Source organism: Heterodontus francisci, chromosome 8, assembly GCF_036365525.1.
Source record: "Heterodontus francisci isolate sHetFra1 chromosome 8, sHetFra1.hap1, whole genome shotgun sequence".
In the NCBI taxonomy this organism is placed as follows: Eukaryota; Metazoa; Chordata; class Chondrichthyes; order Heterodontiformes; family Heterodontidae; genus Heterodontus; species Heterodontus francisci.
The window spans coordinates 40961365-40983948 of NC_090378.1; the positions used below are offsets into that span (position 1 = coordinate 40961365).

Here is a 22584-nt window from a genome sequence, read left to right on the forward strand (position 1 = left end):
CCATCCCAGGCAACATCCTGGTGAATCGTCTCTGCACCCCCTCCAATGCAATCACATCCTTCCTTTAATGTGGCGATCAGAATTGCACACAGTACTCCAGCTGTGGCCTTACCAAAGTTCTGTACAACTCCAACATGACCTCCCTGCTTTTGTAATCTATGCCTCGATTGATAAAGGCAAGTGTCCCATATGCTTTTTTCACCACCCTATTAACCTGCCCTTCTGCCTTCAGAGATCTATGGACAAACACGCCAAGGTCCCTTTGTTCCTCGGAACTTCCCAGTGTCAGGCCATTCACTGAATACTTCCGTGTCACATTACTCCTTCCAAAGTGTATCACCTCACACTTTTCAGCGTTAAATTCCATCTGCCACTTTTCTGCCCATTTGACCATCCCATCTATATCTTCCTGTAACCCAAGACACTCCACCTCACTGTTAACCACTCGGCCAATCTTTGTGTCATCCGCAAACTTACTGATCCTACCCCCCACATAGTCATCTATGTCGTTTATATAAATGACAAATAATAGGGGACCCAGCACAGATCCCTGTGGTACACCACTGGACACTGGCTTCCAGTCACTAAAACAGCCGTCTGTCATCACTCTCTATCTCCTACAGCTAAGCCAATTTTGAATCCACCTTATCAAGTTACCCTGTATCCCATGTGCATTTGCTTTCTTGATAAGTCTCCCATGTGGGACCTTGTCAAAGGCTTTGCTGAAATCCATGTAAACTACATCAACTGCACTACCCTCATCTATACACCTGGTCACATGTTCAAAAAATTCAATCAAATTTGTTAGGCATGACCTCCCTCTGACAAAGCCATGCTGACTATTCCTAATCAAATTTTGCCTCTCCAAGTGGAGATAGATTCTCTCCTTCAGAATTTTCTCCAATAGTTTCCCTACCACTGACGTGAGACTCACTGGTCTGTAGTTCCCTGGCTTATTTCTACAACCTTTCTTAAATAGTGGGACCACATTAGCTGTTCTCCAGTCCTCTGGCACCTCCCCCATGGCCAGAGTGGAATTAAAAATTAGGGTCAAAGCCCCTGCAATTTCCACCCTCACCTCCCACAGCATCCTGGGACACAAATCGTCTGGACCTAGAGATTTGTCCACTTTTAAGCCTTCCAAAATCTCCAATACCTTGTCACTCCCTATGACAATTTGCTCAAGAACCTCACAGTCTCTCTCTCGAAGTTCCATATCTACATCCTCATTCTCTTGGGTGAAGACAGATGTGAAGTATTCGTTCAACACCCTACCAATGTCCTCTGGCTCCACCCACAAATTTCCCCCATGGTCCCCAATGGGTCTTACTCTTTCCCTGGTTATCCTCTTCCCATTGATATACTTAGAGATTATCTTGCCTTCAATGTCGGTTAGTATGTAAATGTGTTTTTTCCAGCTAAGGTCTGGCAGTCCTTGTAACAGGCCTTCTCTTCTTCCCAGCAATAATTTGAAATTTAATGTCCATGTGGCGAAATTAATATGCCTAATTCTTGGCAGGTGGGGGCTTCCATGACACAATGCATGAGTGAGCAGGAATGAATATTTAGACTAGTTTTCACTTTAAGGATTCTTCAGTCCAATTTGTGTGTTTGTAAATTTGAATGAGCTTCAGCCTTGTTCCCTCAATGTTTCACGCATTTAAAATCAGCACAACATCTATTTGCAGTATTTCTCCATGTGCACCAAATTTTCCTTTCGTTGCATTATTCATGAGCAGACCCCATGGTTTTTATATGGAAAACTTCCATTAGATTCTACAAAGTCCTTAATGTTTTGGCATTTTTCACAGTACAAGCAGCCAACAATAAAAGCAAGAAAACATTTCTCCAATTGAGAAGCTGATTACTGCTAACACTAATTAATACAACGCTTTGATGGAATCCTTTACATAAAGTTGAAATAGCTTGGGTATAATTTTGACGTAGCATGGGAGTCACAGTAAGAATTCAAAGGCAGAGTTGAGCCTGGCCTTTACAATATCCATCCATTACTGAACATTACTTTGTAAAATGTCCCCCAGTCTCTTTTAAGATTGTTCATATAAAAATAAATAAAAACAACTTCAAATGTTCAGCAATTTTGATAATCTGTGTCCTATTCTGAGCAATTCTTTTTATGACTGAATCCTAAGGGTTTCTTTGCGCACCTCTGGCTCAGTGGGTAAATATTGGTACAGCACCATATACCCTTAGAAAGGTTCCAGATCCAGTTCATGCTTAGTAACCGAATAGCTTTGCGGGTGCTCATATACAGGCTTAATGCTCCTACCTGCATCATTCTTTATAATAAATGCCTCTTCAATTATTTCTTATTCATCTAATTCCAGGACATAGAGAAACGTACTTAAAAAATAACCCTAGCAATTGAATCTTGTAATTTAAATAAAAGTGCTGTTATAATAAATGACTGAACGCCAGTACTTAATTGGAGTTTTTCATTGCAGGTTACAGGTTAGTAGCATGCCCTGTACATACTATTTCAAAAAGTCTATTGAAATTTTTGGAACTACAAAGCTCTTTTCTTCCAGACATACAGAACCATAGAACATTACAGCACAGAAACAGGCCATACAAGCATCAGGAAACGAGTACTTTCAATTAATCTGTGAATATTTATATTTATAATTACATTTAAGATATTCTATTTTTCAAATGGTCCCGTTGAGTCTGAGGAAACATAACTCATTTGAGAGCAATTCCGACTGAAGTATAAAGGTACAATCCTGAACCACCGCAACAACATATTTGACAGTATCAAGTGATCTGACCAAGTTAAGAATTATGATTAGTTGTGCGACAAAGTGTGTGTGAGAGTGCAAGACTTTCAAGGAATCTCGTAAACAACTCACCAATTCCTTACTTAACAAAAGATTTATTTGTTCATTTGCAAAAGCAATGAACTATTAAATGTCCTTCAGACTTCACCCAGTCCAGCTATTGTGTTTACTGTTCTCCTCTTTCTTTACTGGCTCTTATCCTTTGTTAGATATGCTTTATTCAACAATTCCTGGTATGCAAGAGAGCCTTTAAACTGTAATTAAATTGGCTATCAACTCTCTGTGTTCTTTTTGATTCCTCCTTCTCAGATTCACTCTGTCTGCTGAAAAGCTAGCCCCTTTTGCAACATCTTTTATGAAAGCCCTTCATCCATTTTGCACCTTGACTTCCTTTAGTTTCTGTCAATCTTCTTTCCTTAACTTCTGGCTATATATGTTGAATTTCCATTTCTTCTTCAAGGTTTGTTTTTATTTACAATTATGTTCTGCTTCTAGTTTTCAGTTCATCCACCAATATTTCTGTTCACTTTCATTTTTTACCGGTACTTGCCTATTCTGATAGCTTTAAAGAAACTTTATTCTTGTACACTAAAATAATTGAGTCACTGACCTGAAACGTTAACTCTGCTTCTCTTTCCACAGATGCTTCCAGACCTGCTGAGTATTTCTAGCACTTTCTGTTTTTATTTTATTTTTGTACACCAGTCTTTCTCACTTTCTCCACTTCCAGATAATAGCCTAGAAATAACTGCTGGTGATATTAATAGATGAATGCTGAACATGTTCCTGTGACAATCCTCTGTCCAATATTTCAGTGACTGCAAAAACCCACTTGCAAGAAATGTTTGCATTAAAAATGACAGACAAATTAATGGCATACGGACACATTAAGCATTCATGCGCTAATCCTGTCAATAACCATTTTTATCTTTCTTTTATTATCATTTACTGTCCTGTGTCCCTTCCCTAAACTTCTGATCCTTCAGCTCTCAGTCAACTACCTGGCATTATGCCAAAACAGCAAGTCTTCCTTTCATTACTCTGGACCACACCTGCAGCTTGTGCTACACTTTAAGTACCATTTCAGGATGAAAAACCAGGAATGGGAGTATACACTCAAAGAAATAACACTGAGGGTGTGATGAATAAAGAGATCTAGGGATTCAAATATTCCATTCCCAGAAAATGTGAGTGGCGGTAGATAAACTGCGCAGTGGTTAGCACTGCAGCCTCACAGCTCCAGGGACCTGGGTTCGATTCTGGGTACTGCCTGTGTGGAGTTTGTAAGTTCTCCCTATGATTGTGTGGGTTATCGCCGGGTGCTCCGGTTTCCTCCCAAAGCCAAAGACTTGCAGGTGATAGGTAAATTGGCCATTGTAAATTTTCCCTAGTGTAGGTAGGGAATATGGAATTACTGTAGGGTTAGTATAAATGTTTGGTTGTTGGTTGGCACAGACTTGGTGGGCCGAAGGGCCTGTTTCAGGGCTGTATCTCTAAATAAAATAATAACTATTTTGGATTTTATAAATAGAGGGACAGAGTACAAGAGTAAATAATAATAAGGTTGTACAAGGCAATGATTATGCTACTCTGTCTAGTTCTGGGTGCCCCACCATAAAAATGACATTAAAGCCATAGTGTAAGTACAGTAGCTTCAGAAGGACGATGCCAGGAATGAGAAACTATAGCAATGAGGAGAAACTTGAGGTACTGGGACTATTTCTACAGAACAGAAATAGCTGAGAGAAGATTGGACATTGCTTTTTAAAGCTATGCAAGGTTTTGATAGGGTGAACAGAGACAACTATTTCTTTTGCTTTGGAAGTCAGTAATGAAGAGTTATCAATTTAGGATAGTGGCCAGAATTTTACAGTAGGCAGAGGGGAACCGGCCACCGACTGAAAAGTCAGTGGCGAACCTACTTCCGCCTCACCTGGGGATCCGACCCGTATTTTGCTGGTGCCCGGGCTTCAACAGATGTGAGGCAGGACCTGCTTGAGGTAGGAAGTCCCGCCTAATAGAGCTGTTGGCCAATCAGGGGGCCGGCAGCTCTTAGTCCCAGCAATGCCACCAGGAGCGGTGGCCACTGCGGGGAATACACCCCAGCATGAAAAGAAAATGCCTGATAGCCAGGAAGGCAGGTACAGAAGAAATTGGGGCAGGAGTAGGCCATTCAGCCCCTCAAGCCCGCCCGCCATTCAATAAGATCATGGCTGATCTGCCCCAGACCTCAACTCCTCTTTTGTGCCAGCTCTTCATAGCCCTCAACTCCCCGATATTTCAAAAATCTGTCTACCTCCTCTTTAAATACTTTCATTGATCTAGCCTCCACAACTCTCTGGGGTAGAGAATTCTAGACATTCACTACCCTCTGAGAGAAGAAATTCCTTCGCATCTCAGTTTTAAATGAGTGTCCCCTTATTCTGTAACTATGTCCCCTAGTTTGAGATTCCCCCACTAGTGGAAACATCTTCTCAACATCTACCCTGTCAAGCCCCCTCAGAATCTTGCATGTTTCAATAAGATCACCCTTCATTCTTCTAAACTCTAATGAATAAAGGCCTAATCTGTTTAGCCATCCTTGGTAAGTCAATCCCTTTATTCTAGGAATCAGCCGAGTGAATCTCTTTTGAACTGCCTCCAATGCCAGTATATCCTTTCATAAATACAGGGACCAAAACTGTACACAGTACTCCAGGTGCGGCCTCACCAACCCCCCTGGACAGTTTTAACAAGAATTCCCTATTTTTAAACTCCAACTCCCTAGCAATAAAGGCCAAAATTCCATTTGCCTTCTTAATTACTTGCTGCGCCTGCAGGCTAACTTTTGTGTTTCATGCACAAAAACACCCAGATCCCTCTGTGCTGCACTTTTTTGGAGTCTCTCTCCATATAAATAATACTCTGATTTTTGATTCTTCCTACCAAAGTGCATGACCTCACACTTTCCTACATTAAACTCCATCTGCCAAGTTTTTGCCCACTCACTCAATCTATCTATATCCTCTTGCAGATTCCTTATGTCCGCATCACAACTTGCCCTCCCACCTATTTTTGTATCGTCAGCAAGTTTGGATATATTACACTCTTTCCCCTCCTCCAAGTCATTAATATAGATAGTAAATAATTGAGGCCCTAGGACTGATCCTTGTGGCACTCCACTAGTTTAGGTCTTTCCAACCTGAAAAGGACCCATTAATCCCGACTCTCTGTCTTCTGTGAGTTAACCAATCCTCAATCCATGCTAATACATTACCCCCAATACCGTGAGCTCCTATCTTGTGCAATAATCTTTAATGTGCACCTTATCGAATGCCTTCTGGAAATCCAAATACGCTACATCGACTGGTTCCCCTTTATCAACTCTGCTTGTTATATCCTCAAAGAACTCTAGCAAATTTGTCAAACATGATTTCTCTTTCACAAAACCATGTTGACTCTGCTTGATTGCTTTTCTAAATGTCCTGCTATTTCTTCCTTAATAATGGACTCTAGCATTTTCCCAACGACCGATGTTAGGCTGACTCGCCTATAGTTTTCTGCTTTTTGTCTCCCTCCCTTCTTGAACAGGGGCATCACATTAGCAGTTTTCCAATCTGCTGGGACCCTCCTGGAATCCAGTGAGTCCTGGAATATTTCGACCAATGCCTCCACTATCTCTGCAGCCACTTCCTTTAAAACCCTTGGATGCAGGCCATCAGGTCCTGGCGACTTGTCTGCCTTTAGTCCCGTTAGTTTGTCAAATACTTTGTCCCTCGTGATAGAGACTGTTACAAGATCTTTCCTCCCGTTAGCTCCTTGCTTATCTGATATCTGTGGGATGTTTATAGTGCCCTCCACCAGGAAGACCGATGCAAAATATTGGTTTAAATTATTTGCCATTTCCCTGTTCCCCGTTATCAATTCTCCAGTCACATCCTCCAAGGGTCCCACACTCACTTTAGCGACTCTCTTTTTATATACCCGTAGAAGCTCTTTCTGTTTGTTTTTATATTTCTTGCCAATTTACTTTCATAATCATTTTTTCCCTCCTTTATTAGCTTTTTAGTCATCCACTGCTGGTTCCTAAAAAATTCCCAATCCTCTGGCCTATCACTAGTTTTCGCCGATTTGTATATCTTAGTTTTTGATTGGATACTCTCCTTGACCATCTTTGTTAACCACGGGTGGTTCATCCTTCTCATCGAGACCTGATTTTTGACCGGGATAAATTTTTGCAGAGCGTTATGAAATACCTGCTCAAATGTCTGCCACTGCTTATCCACTGACCTTCCCCTTAGTCTATTTTCCCAGCCTGCTTTAGACAACTCTTTCTTCATACTTCTGTAATTACCCTTGTTTAAGTTGAGAACACTGGTTTGATGTGGGCTGGCTCTGATGATTTCCAGGGAACAAGGGGAGATAGGTTGACACTTTAGCCAGAATTTTATGTTGGGGGCGGAAGCCCCGCCCACCGGCAAAAAAGTCAGTGACGATCCCGCCTCCGCCAGGCCTGGGAGACACGCAGTGATTTTACGTGGCCCAGGCCCTTAATTGGACTCGGGTGAGACTTCTGCTCCTCTGAGGCAGGAAGTCCCCCTCCAAGAGCTGCCATCCAATCAGCGAGCCGGCAGCTCTCAGACCCAGCAGCACTGGGAGTGGTGGCCACTGCTGGGACTGCACCCAGTGAAAGAAGCAGCAATGGACGAGGGCCCGGAGTTAAGGCAAGTGTGCGGGGCCTCGCCAGGAACTATTGGGTGGGACCCGGCAAGGCAAGGGGTTGGGGGGTGGTGGAAATCGGTTGGGGGTATGGGGGAATATGTTCAGGTGGGGGAGGTTTGTGCCAAGGGGGGGCCCTCCATGGGGCACAGGGTGCCCAATCAGGAGGCCCCCCTTCCCAGCCTGCAAGGAGGCTGCCAGGTTTTACTGGCCGGCCTCCTGAGGTGCTGAGCTGCCCATCCACCACTGGTACTATACCAATGGCGGTGGGAGGAGGACCTTAAGTGGCAATTAATTGGCCGCATAAGGGCCTTAATTGGCCTGGGGCAGGCAGGTGGGCAGTATGTCACCTCCGTCACTGCTCATAAAATTGCAGCAAGGGCGAGAATGCAATGGGAAGGGCACTCCCTGCCTCCCATTTAATTTGATGCCCTCCTTCCCCCAGCCCGCCTCCAGCCCACTCCTGCGGGGGGGAATAAAATTCCAGCCTTTTGAGTGTCGACCCTTCATCACAATATAGTGCTGTTCGTCTGATTCCTTTTAATTTCGAGGACTGACAGACTCAGTAGGGCTGAAAATCCTCAGCTTCATTCCACCAGTGGAAGTGTGATGCAGTGGGCATTGGCAATTTCTACTCCCGACTCTCCACAGTATCCAGAGTCAGAGCTGGGTCACATAACATGTAGGCAATTCAGCAGGCACCCCCTGCATCATGGTGTATCTGCAGCCTTTCAGCACAGGAAGCAAAAACTGGCTAAGGTTGCAGATCACAACAACTCGCTCCATAAACAATTTCTCCTCTCTGCCTGCTTTTACCATCTTTCCTCAATCAAAACCTCTCATGATTTTGAACACCTCTATTAAATGTCCCCTTAACTGCCCCTGCTCTAAGAAAAGCAATCTCTCCATGTGTCTGAAACCGGTCATCCATGAGACCATTCTAGCAGTGCGTGAGACAGAATTCAAAATGAATGCAAATGTCACAGGAGTGATTTCATAACACCTTCTATTGATGACACCAATGACACACCTAATCCCAAAAGATCACCTCGGGAAACAAATCACTGGAGGTTGTAGCGCTGATCCTCCAATCGGAGCATATGTATAGAGACAGCAGCAACTTCCATCTAATGTGGTTAAATGTTCTTTTTAAGTTCTCACACGGTGGGACAGGGTAGGAGGCCAATTGGTTGCAGTTTATTAGCAGTCACCTGACCAAGCAGTGCCGTGTCTATGTTACTGGACCAGCAACCCGGAGGCCTGAACTAATCCTGAGCGCGTGACTTCAAATCCAACCAGTTCAGTTTGAGTATATGAATTCAGTTAAATAAGTCTCAAAATAAAAAGCTGGCACCAATAAAAAGGAAGCTGTTAGCTTGTCATTAAAAGCCCAACTAGTTCCTTAATGTCATTTAGGGAAACAAACCTGCTGTTCTTACCTTCTCTGGTCCTAAATGTGACTCCAGACCCACATCAATGAGGTTGACTCTTAACTGCCTTCTGAAGTAAGCTTCTCAGTTGCATTAAAGTCAGGGAACTAGGGATGGGCAACAATTATGAGTCTTGGCCCATCCCTCGCACTCACTCTAAGCACAGTGAGTGCACAGCTTGTCCTTGGTACAGCCTGATCGCATTTATGACTATTGGATGAGCGCTTGATGAGATGTTGTTGTTCTAAACTCCTGTAGCAGCAGAAATTCAGGCTACTAGTTGGCCAGTGACTGATGCAGACAGTAGTTGAATGGCCTCCATGCCTGCAATGCAATCCTGCTGCACCCAAGGACTTCAAAAGGAAAATGTACACCTGCATACCTCAGAATACGCACATGGGGCCAGGCAGGAACCTCAGTTGTCCCGAGCTCAGGGGTTACTTGAAGCCAACTGCAGACTTTGTAGGCCTTACAGCACAAAGATCATCCAATCTCTGCTCATGTTAGTTTCCCGTGGGATTTCAGCCATAGTTCAGTGGGTAGATTCTCACCTCTGAGTCAGAGGTTTTGGATTCAAGTCCCACTCCAGAGACTTGATCACAAAATATAGTCTGACACTACCAGTGCAGTACTGAGGGAGAGCTGCACTGTCGGAGGTGCCATCTTTTGGATAAGATATTAAACTGAGAATACAATGCTCCAGCAATCAAACAGGCTGCTGCTACTCATTGAGCAATAGCTACATGTAGGGGTAACACAGGGCAACTGGTGCCTGATTGACTGATCCTTGACAGATCTCCTTATGTCTTCCCACTGCTTCCCAGGTCCAGTGGATGCCAGGAAGCTGCAGCAAAGGCTCTGAAATCGTCTAATGGATGGAGGGCCTTGTAGTGATCTTCCATCAACTTTCCTGGCTGGCCATCAGACTAAATCCACTGATGCACATCCCTTCAAAATATTATTACCATAGCTCCAATATTCAGCTATGCCAGACACCCAAACACAGAGCAACACATTCACTGACTTTGTTCTCTCTCTCTTGCATGACAAGGTGGTTCACAACTGCAGGGTGGAAGTGAGAATCGGTGGGGGACAAGCACACCTGCATTGACTGAGCCCTCTGAGGAGATGGTGCTCCGCATCATGGGGCCAGCTGTGACCGAGGCTATTGTATTCAGTGCTGCCGCCAACATCCAGGATGATGATATGTTTCTGCCTCATGTCCCTTCTCACATCCCAGCTCATCCTCATCCTGCAATCTGGCATGAACTGCAAGCTGCAGATGGTGTGACCATGGTCCTCTTGCTTTCCACCCAACCATCCTTTCCCTCACCCAACCTCCTGTTCTGCAGTTTTGCTTTCAGGTACCCAAGAATTACCGTCTAGCCAGTCAGTACAGGATGAGAGCTACACCAGGCCCCTGATGAAGAAGCACTGTCACAACTACCAGCTCAGATAATGGAACGGCACAAACTTTAGAGGGTAGTATAGAGTCAGAATAAATGATGAGTCACAAGGTACGAGTAGGTTGCAGCCAAGCTGGACAGTTTGTCTGCTAGCTTACCAAAGGGCAAGGTCGCAGACAAGTTCTGCAACAGGGAACTCAGACGAGGACTTTGATGGGGCGGCACACTGATGGGCATGCACAATGAGATCCTTGGTGCATTGGCAGGCCTGCCACAGAGCCTCTTGTCATTGACAAGGAGCATGGAGGGGTCTGACTGCAGAGCTTGGAGCCCATCCTTTCCAGCTTTCAAGTGGTGGCCAACTTCATGAAAGCAATTGCGGATGCGATATCCTGTGGCCGATGTCCTCCGACACACTTTAGCATTGCTGAGGCGCCATCCCGGAGAGTGCCAGTGGCTCTGTGGAGAAAAAACCTGCTGTCTTCTTTCAGAATGGCAGTGTTCATGCTCCCACCATTGCCACTCCGCCAGTGCCCTCGCTGCTTGCCTCTCAACCAGCTAGTCTAGACTACTGCTGCCCACCCCAAGGTGGTGTAGTGTGAAGTTGGGCCCACAAGGCCCAGAGCTGCTCGAGGTTGCCCTGCAAGGCCACTTCCAGTCTCCCCCAGTGAAACTCAGCAGTCTTCCACCAGTCATGTTGCAGCCACTGGGGTAGCATTGCATAGGAGCACTAGGACAGACAAAAGCATCCACAAGACAGGCACTAAGGGAATGCAATAGGGCGAATAGTTCAGTTTTCTGTTTATTGTTGGAAGGCAAGACCTGCACCCACATGATAGCAAGGTTATGGAGGTTGCAGCAGACCACCATGAACTTGCAGACATGCTCTACTGAGTATTGGCAGGCTCCCCTAAGCAGTCCGGACAGTGAAACCATTGCTTCAGTACACTGATGGTTTGCTCCACGATGTTCCTAGTGGCTGCATGGCTCTCATTATAGGCGCACTGCCCATGCATGGTCAGGTGGCGGAGGAGAGTCATGAGCCAAGTGTAGAGTTGGTATCCCTTGCTACACAGCAGCCAGCCTCTGGTTCTTCGTGGTGAGCCAAAGATGGTGGGTACAGCAGACTGGCACAGGATGAATGCTGAAGGATAGCAGGCATTCACTGAGAGGATTTTGTAGGCATGGTCGCACATCAACTGGATGTTAATAGAGTGGTACGCCTTGCAGTTATGGAACATCTCCCCATTAACATGTGGGGCCTGCACAGACCCAATGTGCAGTCAATTGTTCCCCGCATCAGCCTGGCAAATCCACATGCTCTCCCTCCTGTTGCTTCTCTCTGGTCAATGAGAAGACATTGAAGTCCCCTCTCTTTCTATACAAGCCTCTGTCATCTTCTTTGGCCAAGAGGTACGTAGCAAATGGATTGAAAGGTGGGGAACTGTGGAGCAACTGTGATGTGGGGATGACATATCAATGGAACCGGAGTCTGAGTAGCCACTCACAGACAGCTCATCCAGAGTGAAGGGGTCTGGATGCCTCCTCCCTGCCTTCTTCTCCTGAGGTGGCCTCCAAAGGCCACATTTCAGGGATGGACCGCAAACTGACAGAAGTTACTAATATCACCAGCTTCCACCTGGAAAGATCCACTGACATAGATATTGAGGGGGTTGGTGACCTTGACGGCTACTGGCATCACCATCCTTGCTCTGCTGTGAGGCTGCAGATTGGACTGTAGGAGGTGGTACAATTCAATGAACACCCCCGTGGTGAAATGGAGGTGCCTCAGACACTGCTCCTGGCTGATGTGGAGGTTGGCAAAATGCTCCCTAAAGACTCTTGGTAGGTAGGGCCTTCTTTGAGAGACCTCCTCCTCCCATACACTTGTTCTCTCTCTGCTGCTTGTGCTCCATTTCCAAATCATGCTGCAGCACAAGAGGAACTGCAACCAAAACCCCCATTTCTGAAGCAGACTTTCTCCTGAAAGGCCTTCTTAACTCTTCTGACTTTCTTGTTAAACCCAGCACTACTCGCTTGAAATTCAAAAAGCTTACAAAGCTCCTACAAAAACACAGTACTCCACCAATGTAGTCTAAAATGGCAGACTGTGCAGCAAATCAGCAGTAGAGGCTGTTTGACATCACGATCCACCCGTTATGCATGCTTCCAGTGCACGCAGTCAGGGCTCGCGGACGTGCCAGATGTGGCCGGATGTGTACTGACTCCAATTTTTTGAGCTCAGTGCTTCCACTATGAAGCCCAATTTTGCAGTGCAGAAATGCGGGGCCTAACCTCTTTGAATATCCCTCTCAGAATAAATTCCTTAATTTTCTGTTCAGTATCAACCGTGTAAGTAAACATACCATACTCCGAGATGTTTATCTATGCAAAAAGTGCTATATATATTGCAAGTTCTGTGAGTAACCCCTCCCATGAGGGCAATATTCAAATACTGGAAAGTATTTGGCTCTATAGGCTGTTAGGACTTAGTGAAGGAAAAGAGATATTTAGTACAAAAAAAGAAGCCAAGGAAGTTGGAGGCACAAATTTGCATTTATACAACAGCTTTGTAAAAAAAATCCCATAAGGCACATCACAAGGAATAACAAGGAAAATGTCACCAAGAAATGGGTGAATTAGTGGAGGAGACTGATGGAAAGGGTAGGTTTTGTGGATAGTTTTGAAATAGAAAAAGGAGGTAAAGAAGTGGAGAAGTTTTTGGAGGATCTTTCTAAGAAAAGGGTCAGAGAACTGAAATCGCTGGTACCAATGCTGGGGTAAAGGGAGAGGGGAGGAAAGCCAGAGTCAGAGGATTTAAGGATACGAGAGGAGCTGGAGGACTAGTCGAGGTTGCAGAATTAGAGAGGTGCAAGGATGTGGAGAGAGTTGAACATGAGAACAAGGATTTTAAATTGACTGCATTGAGGGGGAGGAGGCAACCTGTGTAAGTCATGAAGGGGAGAGGAAATGGAATAGTGGAGCTTAGCTCAGGACAAGCTGTGGCCAGCTACATTTGGGACACATTTCTGGAAATGTGGATAATGGAAGATCACAAATGGAAAAATAGATTTTGGACATGACAAAGGCATGGATAAGGGTTTCTGTGGGATGGAGGGCAGAGGTAGGTTTAGCAATGTAGTTCTACTGTACAAGAAATAGTGAGGCCAACAATATTGATAGATGTAAAAGGGCTATCGGATGTTCTGATTCAACATTAGGAAAACTGAATTGTTATTACAGTTGTAGATCATTTCAAAGTATACACTTTATAATTGTTAAAGTACCATGAAGAAAAACAAAAAAATGTTTAAACTTGAGATCATTAATTCCTACTTTCTCGTGGTTAAGGCCACTGTTACAGCCAAGTGAGGAGGAGCTCACAGTTGCCCCTCTTGCTCTTTCTCTTATTTGACTGCAACAGGGTTTATTCCTTATAAACAGTGGTTGTGCTTACCACCTCTGTGAATGTTTTACCTTTTATCTTTACTGTGATCATGAAAGAACCAATCGGACAGGTTTTCTTGAGTTTAAACAAGAAAGAGGACAGTGGTTGTGCTTACCACCTCTGTGAATGTTTTACCTTTTATCTTTACTGTGATCGTGAAAGAACCAATCGGACAGGTTTTCTTGAGTTTAAACAAGAAAGAGGTAAGTTTATTATACTTAACAATCTAACCTCGATTTAAAAATAATTTTTAAAAAATACGCTATACGTTCACGCGCACATTCACACGAGAATCACACACACGCAAATAGATTACAGAGGGAAAAACAGATTTGGTGGTTGGATCAGAGTCCAGAATAAATGGAACTTAAATACACAGTCTGTGAAGTTGGATGATTCGGTGGTCTTAGGAACATAGGAGAAGAAGTAGGCCATTCAGCCCATCGACCTTGCTCCACCATTCAATACGATCATGGCTGATCATCCACTTCAATGCCTTTTTCCCACATTATCACCATATCCCTTTATGTCACTGGTATTTAGAAATCTGTCAATCTTTACTTTAAACATACTCAATGACTGAGCTTCCACAGCCCTCTGGGGTATATATTTCCAAAGATTCACAACCCCCTGAGTCCTCGGCTGGTCAAAGTCCACTTTGTAGTTGGCCCACTTGGCTCAAGGCTTTCTTGGAGGCAGATTTGTAGTTGGTTCACTTCCCCTGGTCTCTGTTTGTAGCAATCAGTAGGCTTGGAGGGATTCACAGTCACAGATGGTTTCAAACTTGTGTTATCTGGGGAGAGAGAGAGAGAAAGAGAGGCACACAGCCTTTTTTTGCTGCACAGTCTGAGTTACTGCTTGTCTCTTTATCTAAGGGAAAAAACCAGCTTCCCGAGATGGACAGACAGTCACGTGGCTATTTCAGATTTTCTGGAACCGTCTAATGAAATTCAAGGTTAGGAATTGGCTCCTCAGGTCCCAGGATGCCAATTTATACTTGGAGAGGGTTTGCTCTTTCAAAGTCAGGGTGTTAGGATTGCCTTGACTGCCCTGCTAATGAAACAATTCTAGGTAATTTAATCACTTAGAGAAAGCTATTGCTCTGGGTCTATGTTGCTCAAACCTCTGGCTCCGGGTGGATCTTTTTGAATATGAAAAGATGTTTCAGATGCAAACTGTGGTGGCCGTCTTGGCTTACAGTTTTTTTAAAATGTTAACTGCAGGGGTTTTCCCATTAACTGTTTAATGTAAGTTTTCCACCTATTAATTAAAAATTCCTCATTTGGCATATCATGTTTTCTTGACACCACTGATTCATTGTGAAAGTGTAAGTCAAATTCCAATTCTATTATTTGGAGGTCTAGGGTTTTTAATCAGTGTTTTTGAGATTGCACACTGTGTTAACAACTATTTTTCTGTGAAAACTGCCTCAGTAGGTTTGGTCTTGCAACAGAAAACAAATAATCAACCTTCACGGAAGAAGGGACCTCAAAGACAAGATATTATAGTTCTTTTCGTGGGGAAAAGATTTCACCTATGTCTCTCCCGATCAAGAATGCTCTTCTACAAAGCTACCATCTTAAAAGCACATTTGGCAAAAAGGGCACACTAACGTGAATAGAAATCTTTGGCTGATTTAATGTTGGCTCCATTTTCATTTGGATTTCAGAAGACTGATGTCCATGGTCCAGTTTTGGTGTTTACGCTGCTATATCCACCTCCCAAATCCCAGTGGCAGATTTTTTACCTCTAAGAGTACCGGTGGGAGAAGGGAATTTGATTTAGTGGCACGAACATTAAGAACCAACTCAGACATCAGTCTTCCAGAATTTGAATTAAATGGTACCAGTAGCTTTATAGGCCAACACTTCCTTGATACCTCCAGGAACCCTAACAGTTATTAAGTAACTAGGCAAATTACACATGTAGATATAAGCAACGAGTTAGACCAGGAGAAGCAGGTGTTAATTCTCACACAGTGGTGACTTGGAAGTGGATAAAACTTTAGTTGTCCAGTGACCACATTTTGTATGGTAAATCCAGGAGAAACATTTCTTTTTAAAAAAGTCTTGGAATGTGGTGAAGCACCTTATCTCTGTACGAACGCTCAACTCTTTGCGTTACAGATCTCAACGGTTAATGCCTGGCAATCAGAAAACAAGGGGTCACAATGAAAGTGTGAGTTAGAACTTCAGTTGACAGGTTTTTTTTAACTATATATCTTTATGGATGAATTTTGCACTCTAGATAAGCAATCTTGGTGTTGAGAGCTTTGGCGTCAATGGGTAACTTTTCCACTTGTGTGCTGCCATTGTGCAGTCTTACCCATCAGGAGCATATATCGGAAAATTGGCAGCTATGATTTTCTGTCCATTAAACATAATAGGTGGAAAATCGTGGACTGAGTATATGATTTCCTGATTTCTGCTCCTGGGTTTGAGGATCTACACCAGGAGCACACAAGTAGAATATCTAGTCTCTATTGGCAACACCTACTACTCCCAGTTTAGGTATTGCACAGGTTAAACAGAGAGCAAAACTCCCTTCACTCTGGCCCTGACATTGCAGCTTAACCCTGCTTTCTCAAAGGCATCTCTCTTGTGCATCAGTATGGTATTACACTTTCCCAAACGTGCCATTCCAATGGTCTCTTCGAGGGACCAGTTGGTAGAAATCTTTGTAGAATTTATGACTCTGTGAAGCACCTTGAGACATTTTTTTCTATGTTAAAGGTTCTATATAAATGCAAATGGTTGGTGTTATTTAAGACACTTCCCTGTTGGGGATCACAGCTAGTAGGGAGCAGCACATGCTGGCCAAATGAAGGACCATTAAAACTGGCAGTCAGAAAAAACTTTTATCTAATCCCCAATGTTTACAATGTCTTTAAATAATTCACATGGTGGTCACTTGTATAGTGCTCACAGTTGATGCAAATGAGTCCCCTATTTAACTCTGACTTTTATTTACTTATGCTAATTTAATTGTTGTGGTATTTTAGTGTTTTAAACCCAAATGGAAAAACACATATGGGGAAGGGCTGGGAAAGCTCTGTGATAAAGTGCAGACTGGATAAATGAAACATTTTAATTTCACTTTCCCTTTAACATTGCTCCACAGAGGTTATGAAGTGGCTCGCACTGTAATAAGTATATTTGTTGACATCACGACTGATTAGTAGCAGTTATAGTTAACACTCTCGACACGCCCCCACACCCGCGCACCCCCCCACACATCCCTCACCACTGTTGGGTTGGCCAAGACTGAGAAAGCATCATCTGGGAAAATTCACAGGCTCAATCCCATGTTCTATCAGTCAATGACATGCTGCATTCTGTCACCCAGCCAGTTCTTCCATATCCCCACACTAAATGAAACAGAATTTGAAAAGTTTTGACTTCTGCATTAATTGCTGAATTCTGAACATCAAACTCAGCTTGAGGGCCCTGACATTCCTGAGCAGGCCTTGGGAGCAGAACTGGAGATGAGTGAAACCCACTATCAATGTTCCTGACCCTATCGGGGACTGGCAATTTGAAATATCTGGAGGGGGCATCCACACAATTCCTGGCGTGATGGATGCTCCTAACTGAATTGGGGCATTGGGCGGGTGGTTGGGGAGCCGTGTTAGCAACTTGCAGGACTTAGAATCACTTTCCTAAACAATTTTATATATGCTGCTGCCTATACTCAGTTCCAGCATTGCTAAAAATGTGTAACTGAGGAAACAGACTGAAAGACATGTTATCCTCATTTAAATTGAATTATAATATCCCCAGAAGTGCTCTACCATGGCTGAAGAGGGAGAAATCCTGTTGGAATCCTTGTTCTATCTCGAATTCTGATCCTCCCTTGCTTCACCTGCCCTAGTCCCAGGGATTTCAGGGCCATGTCAATGTTCCGAGCCATACAGACAAGATAGGTCCCAGCCCTCCTATGGCTAAGTATAATAGATCTATGCCCTATGATAAGTCAACTCATCTCAGGCAGGTTAGCTTAGGGAAGTGATATACTACTAGTCCTAGAATTCTAGGCCTTGTGGTGACAAAAATTAGCAAAGTTCAGGTTTACAGGGCTAAGGAGGATGAACAAAATCAAGCAAGATATCCACGCTTTATTGTTATCCAGTGACACTGCTAGAAATGTGACTGTGATCAGGAGAAGGTTTATTTTAAAAAGTAATGAAATGTGCTGCAGCATTTTACCTCTGTGATCACCATCCTTTTCCCTAGTCAAACAGCCAACAAGCTCAGATATGAAGAATCGCTACTTAGGTGAGATACTGGAGAGGAAGGAAAAAAAGATTAGCCCAGAAAATGCTCATTGGTGTAGTGTTACTGTACATTTAGCATAAAAGTGTGCAAGTGAAATCAACCGATTGGCTGTGGAAGCTTTTGAGTCTCAGCCTTGGCTCTGTAGTAGCACTTTTGCTTCTGAATCAGAAGGTTATGCGTTCAAGCCCCACTCTAGAGAATTGAGCACAGAATCAAGGCTGATACTTCAGTGCAGTACTGAGGGAATGCTGCACTGTTGGAGATGCTGTGTTTTGGATGAGACATTAAACATAAAGAGATATTTTTCCCTCTCAGGTCATCATAAAAGATTCAGTGTCATTATTTGAAGAAGATTTCTCCTGATGTCCTGTCCAATATTCATCCCTCAACCAAAATCACCGAAATAAAACAGATGTTCTGATCATTTATCTTATTGCTGCTGTTTGTGGGATTGGTTGTAGTATTTGTAGAAAATGCTTCATGGACCGTGAAGTGTTTTGGATATTCTGAGATCATGACCGATGCTGTACAAATACAGGTTCTTTCTTTCTTAAAACTGCCATTGGTCTGAGAACTCAGATCAGTTTGTCTGGAGGCAACCTGGTATGGACCCCACTATTAATCAAATTGGACAGTAATAAATGTATAGAAAAATCCCTCTTTGGTTTCACACCAATAGGATATTGGGGTCTTCATAGTGTAAATAGGGCCTGGCTTTTCGATGATATAGCCTCTCAATGTACTACAGGAGATGCTAGTATGGCATCTTGATATCAATCAGTGGACATCCTTGCAACAGAATAGCTGCATTTAAAATGCACAGGTTCTGAATTTGTACAAGTACAGGAATGACTAAGTGTATCAGGCTACATACATGAGTAAAGAAGTAAGTGAGAAAGTCAGACACAAAAACAGAGCCATATAGCAACACAGAGAACGGTTGATGCACGCCAACACCTAGAATAACAAAGATACATAGAAATATATAAATATGCAAACAAAGGATTAAGATTACTGTTAAATTCAGCCAGAGGCTGTCATGCAGTGAGAACTCTGAAATAAAAATGAAAAATGTTTCCCATCAATTTTGTATCCAAAAGCCACAATGCTTTGTATTTATTGCAATTCTTTGCTGCAACATAGTTGCAGAAATTAAACATATCAGCTTGATGCAAAAATTCTTTCTCACATTGCCCATATTTCAAGCTTTCACTTAAGAGGTCAGTTTCAGGAACACATAGGGGGAATTTAATGCCCTACCCGCGCTGGGTTTGGAGGCGGGGAGAGCATATAATCGGGTGAGATGGTGGTTGGGAGAGGGGGAGGGAACCTCGTCACCTTCCCGCTGCCACCAAAATTAAGTCTGGGGTGGGAAGGCCTGTGAAAAGCCTTCCTGTCCCACCGCCAGCTGTGGCCCTTAAGTGGGCAATTACTGCCCGATTAAGGACCTCATCCCACCGCCGCCATCAGCCCAGCGGCGGGTGGGCCTGTTGCCGCAGGGGGAGCATGGCGAGAAAAACCATGTGGGTCGCTTGTCGGCTCCGATGGGGCGGGGAGGCAGGTCCCTCGTTAAAAGGCACTTAGTGCCTGTGTGAGGTGCCCGGCATTAGGAAAGGGGGGCTTCCTGAGAGCCATACCCCTGCCCTTGCTGAAACCCCGCTACACCCTCCGTCCCCCGGGACCCCCATCCCGCGAGACTCCTGCCACCCTGACCTACCTGTGGCCTGGGTATAGTGCCACTTCTGGGTCTCAGGTGGGTGCTCCACCGGCAGCAGCCACCGACTCTGCAGTGGCGCTGCTCAGTTAAAGAGCTGCCAGCCTCTTATTGGCCAGCAGCTCTCAGAGGACAGGACTTCTGTCACTAGGGTCCTTGATCCCGTGAAAGGCCCGCCTCTGTCCAGTAAAGTGCCAACTGGCACTTGATTTGATGGAGCTTCCACAGAAGGGGCGATGCGGGTTTCTTGCCAATGCTTTTGCCAGAGGTGATAATATCCCGGCCACAGTCTGTGCACTCCACACCATCAGCCCCAGTACTCAAACTTGTATTCCTGAAACTTCACTTTCATGAAAACATGAATGCCTCAGAATGGTCGGCGCTACCAGGAAACCCTGTCAAGCTGGTCCCAATGTCTATGGATGGACAAATGTACAAGGGAGCCAACGACTTCACTGATTTAAAAAAAAAATCATCTTAGGATGTGAGCGTCACTGACAAGGCCAGCATTTATTCCCATCTCTAATTGTCCTTGAACTGACTGGCTTGCTCACTATTTCTGAAGGCAGTTAAGAAACAACCACATTTATGTGGGTCTGGAGTCACATGTAGGCCAGACGGTGTAAGAACGGTAGATTTCCTCTCCTGAAGGATATTAGTGAACCAGATAGATTTTAACAACAATCCAGTGGTTTCATGATTATTATTAATGAGCCTAGCATTTTACTTCACATTTATTAATTAATTGAATTTAAATTCCCCAAGCTGCCATGCTGGGATATGAATGGGCCTCTAGATTACTAGTCCAGTAACATTACCCCTATGCGACTGCCAGCACCAACCTCCCCCCCCACCCCGATCGTTTCATTCGTCATTTAAAAAACTGATCACAAAACAAATGTCGAAATGCAAAATCATCATTGCAACTGTGCACACATCAGCAGCTGTAAAATTATGGGCACAGTACCGTCATGGTTAATGGTACTGGATTAGGCCCTCGGAAGCTCATAATCTCAAAAAGGGAAATTGCAAGACTGAATGTAACTTGTTTACATGAAAGCTTCCGTGAAACGACCATGAAAGCTGCTGGATTGTAAAAAAAAAACAGCGAGTTCACCGATGTCCTTCCTGGAGAGGAACCTCACACTCGATCTAGTTTGTTTTTAGGTTTCTCCAATTCCACCCTTTATGATTATCAGGGGTTCCTAGAAATGGTTGTAAAACAGCACCTTTGCCTTTGCTGCCTACAAGAACATACAATTAAAAAATCTATTTCAACCCAAACTTTCCGGGACAGCCGAATACTGGCAGAACAGTCTGAGCCTGGAGTCCAACCTGGAAATGGAGAAATGTTGAAAATGCACAGCAGGCCTGCTGACACCTTCAAAGAGAAAAGACAAAGCTGATTGGAAGGAAGGCCCTTTCGAAGTCTTGTTACTTCCAAAATGTTACCCTGTCTTTTCTCTTACAGCGTGCTGACTGAGTTGCTGTATATTTCCGTTAACAACCCCCCAATCTGTATATTTCCGCAAACGAGTGAAACTCCCTAATCTGCATTTTCTCTTTGCAGATGTCATATATTTTCATCACGATCTACTTTTAATTCAGATTTCCAACGTTTGCAGGGGTGTTTTTCTTAATCGTTGGAAAACCTCCGCGAATACTCTTGGGCAATTCATTTTTATAAATACGCTTCGTCGCCTCAATTAAAAAATGTTGTATTTAAAAAGACTGAAGCATTCTACACAGGCAAAGCACGATCACCCGACGTATAAATGCGGCAATCATTTCAACGTGATCGTCTTGTAATCGGAAGAGGCGCACATTTTGTGATGCAGAGCATGTACAGAATCGAGAAGGTTACATTATGCATTGGCAGCACGCGGTCTCCAACAGTGACGGCGGACTTTAATGTTGTACCGATCTGTGGGGATACACTTGTCATAATTTTACACTATTCCGGACTGCTGTTACGATAACAGATGAGGTGACTCTGGCGCATTTCCCCCCCCCGTTTAGTTCGTTACAAGAATAACGTTTCAGTCTCTTGGCAGCAGGATCTGCCACGTGTTCGAGTCAATATCACTTTGCAATGAAAGGAGCCCCTTCCCGGGGAGTAAGTTTCATTGCAGTCAACATATAACACATACAAACACACACACAGACATACTTCAACACTGCGACACCCAGTCCCATACTAACCACGTCCACACGTCCGCCCAAAAGCCAAACCCTAGTCTGATCATATTGAACATGTCGCTCGCTGCGGTAACACAAAGAGAAAAAAATCCCTCCAGTCGAATAGAACATGCCAATCCACCGGCAATGAGAGAGAGATGAGTATTGAGACAGAAAATGCAACACAATGTAATAGCCCTTACCTCTCTGATCTGGCCATCAGTGAACGGTTTTACAAATAAAACGCATACAATTCTTCTCTTTGTTTTATGGCGGAGATCTTCCAGGCAGATTTGGTCCTGTTAGTTGCGTCAGCCTTTCTTGTACTGAATAATCAACTGAAATCCACTCGAGTCTATAACTCCACCTCCTTTTACAAAGCCTCACATTTCATTTGTACTGGGGCTGTACCCTCCACCCAACCCCCCGGCCTCGGACGAGCAGCAGACTCTTTCGCATTGACGTGACAGTCGAACATTCATTGCTGAGAAGAAAGATCGTAGAGATTTCTTTGAAAAGAAATGCAAGAGCAGAGCAATTCTTGATATTCCTTTTCTCGTTCTGCTACTAATTTTTTTTTTTTGGAAGCGATTTCAAATATTTAATGCAGGGAATCTGGTGCATTATTTTGTAATTCG

At 44.0% G+C, this 22584-nt stretch overlaps 1 protein-coding gene across 4 annotated transcripts in view; it reads right to left on the reverse strand.

Annotated features, from left to right (window-relative positions):
* slc6a9 (solute carrier family 6 member 9) overlaps nt 1–22336 on the reverse strand; it is a 215385-nt gene extending 193049 nt beyond the window's left edge. For 2 of the 4 annotated variants that reach the window (XM_068037010.1, XM_068037008.1), the window contains exon 1: nt 22150–22336. The gene's annotated coding sequence lies outside the window, so the exon portion shown is untranslated. Of the gene's footprint in view, nt 1–17985; nt 18063–22149 lie in introns of all 4 variants that reach the window. The other 2 variants (XM_068037007.1, XM_068037006.1) reach the window with 2 other exon arrangements.
* Between the last annotated feature and the right edge of the window lie 248 nt (nt 22337–22584).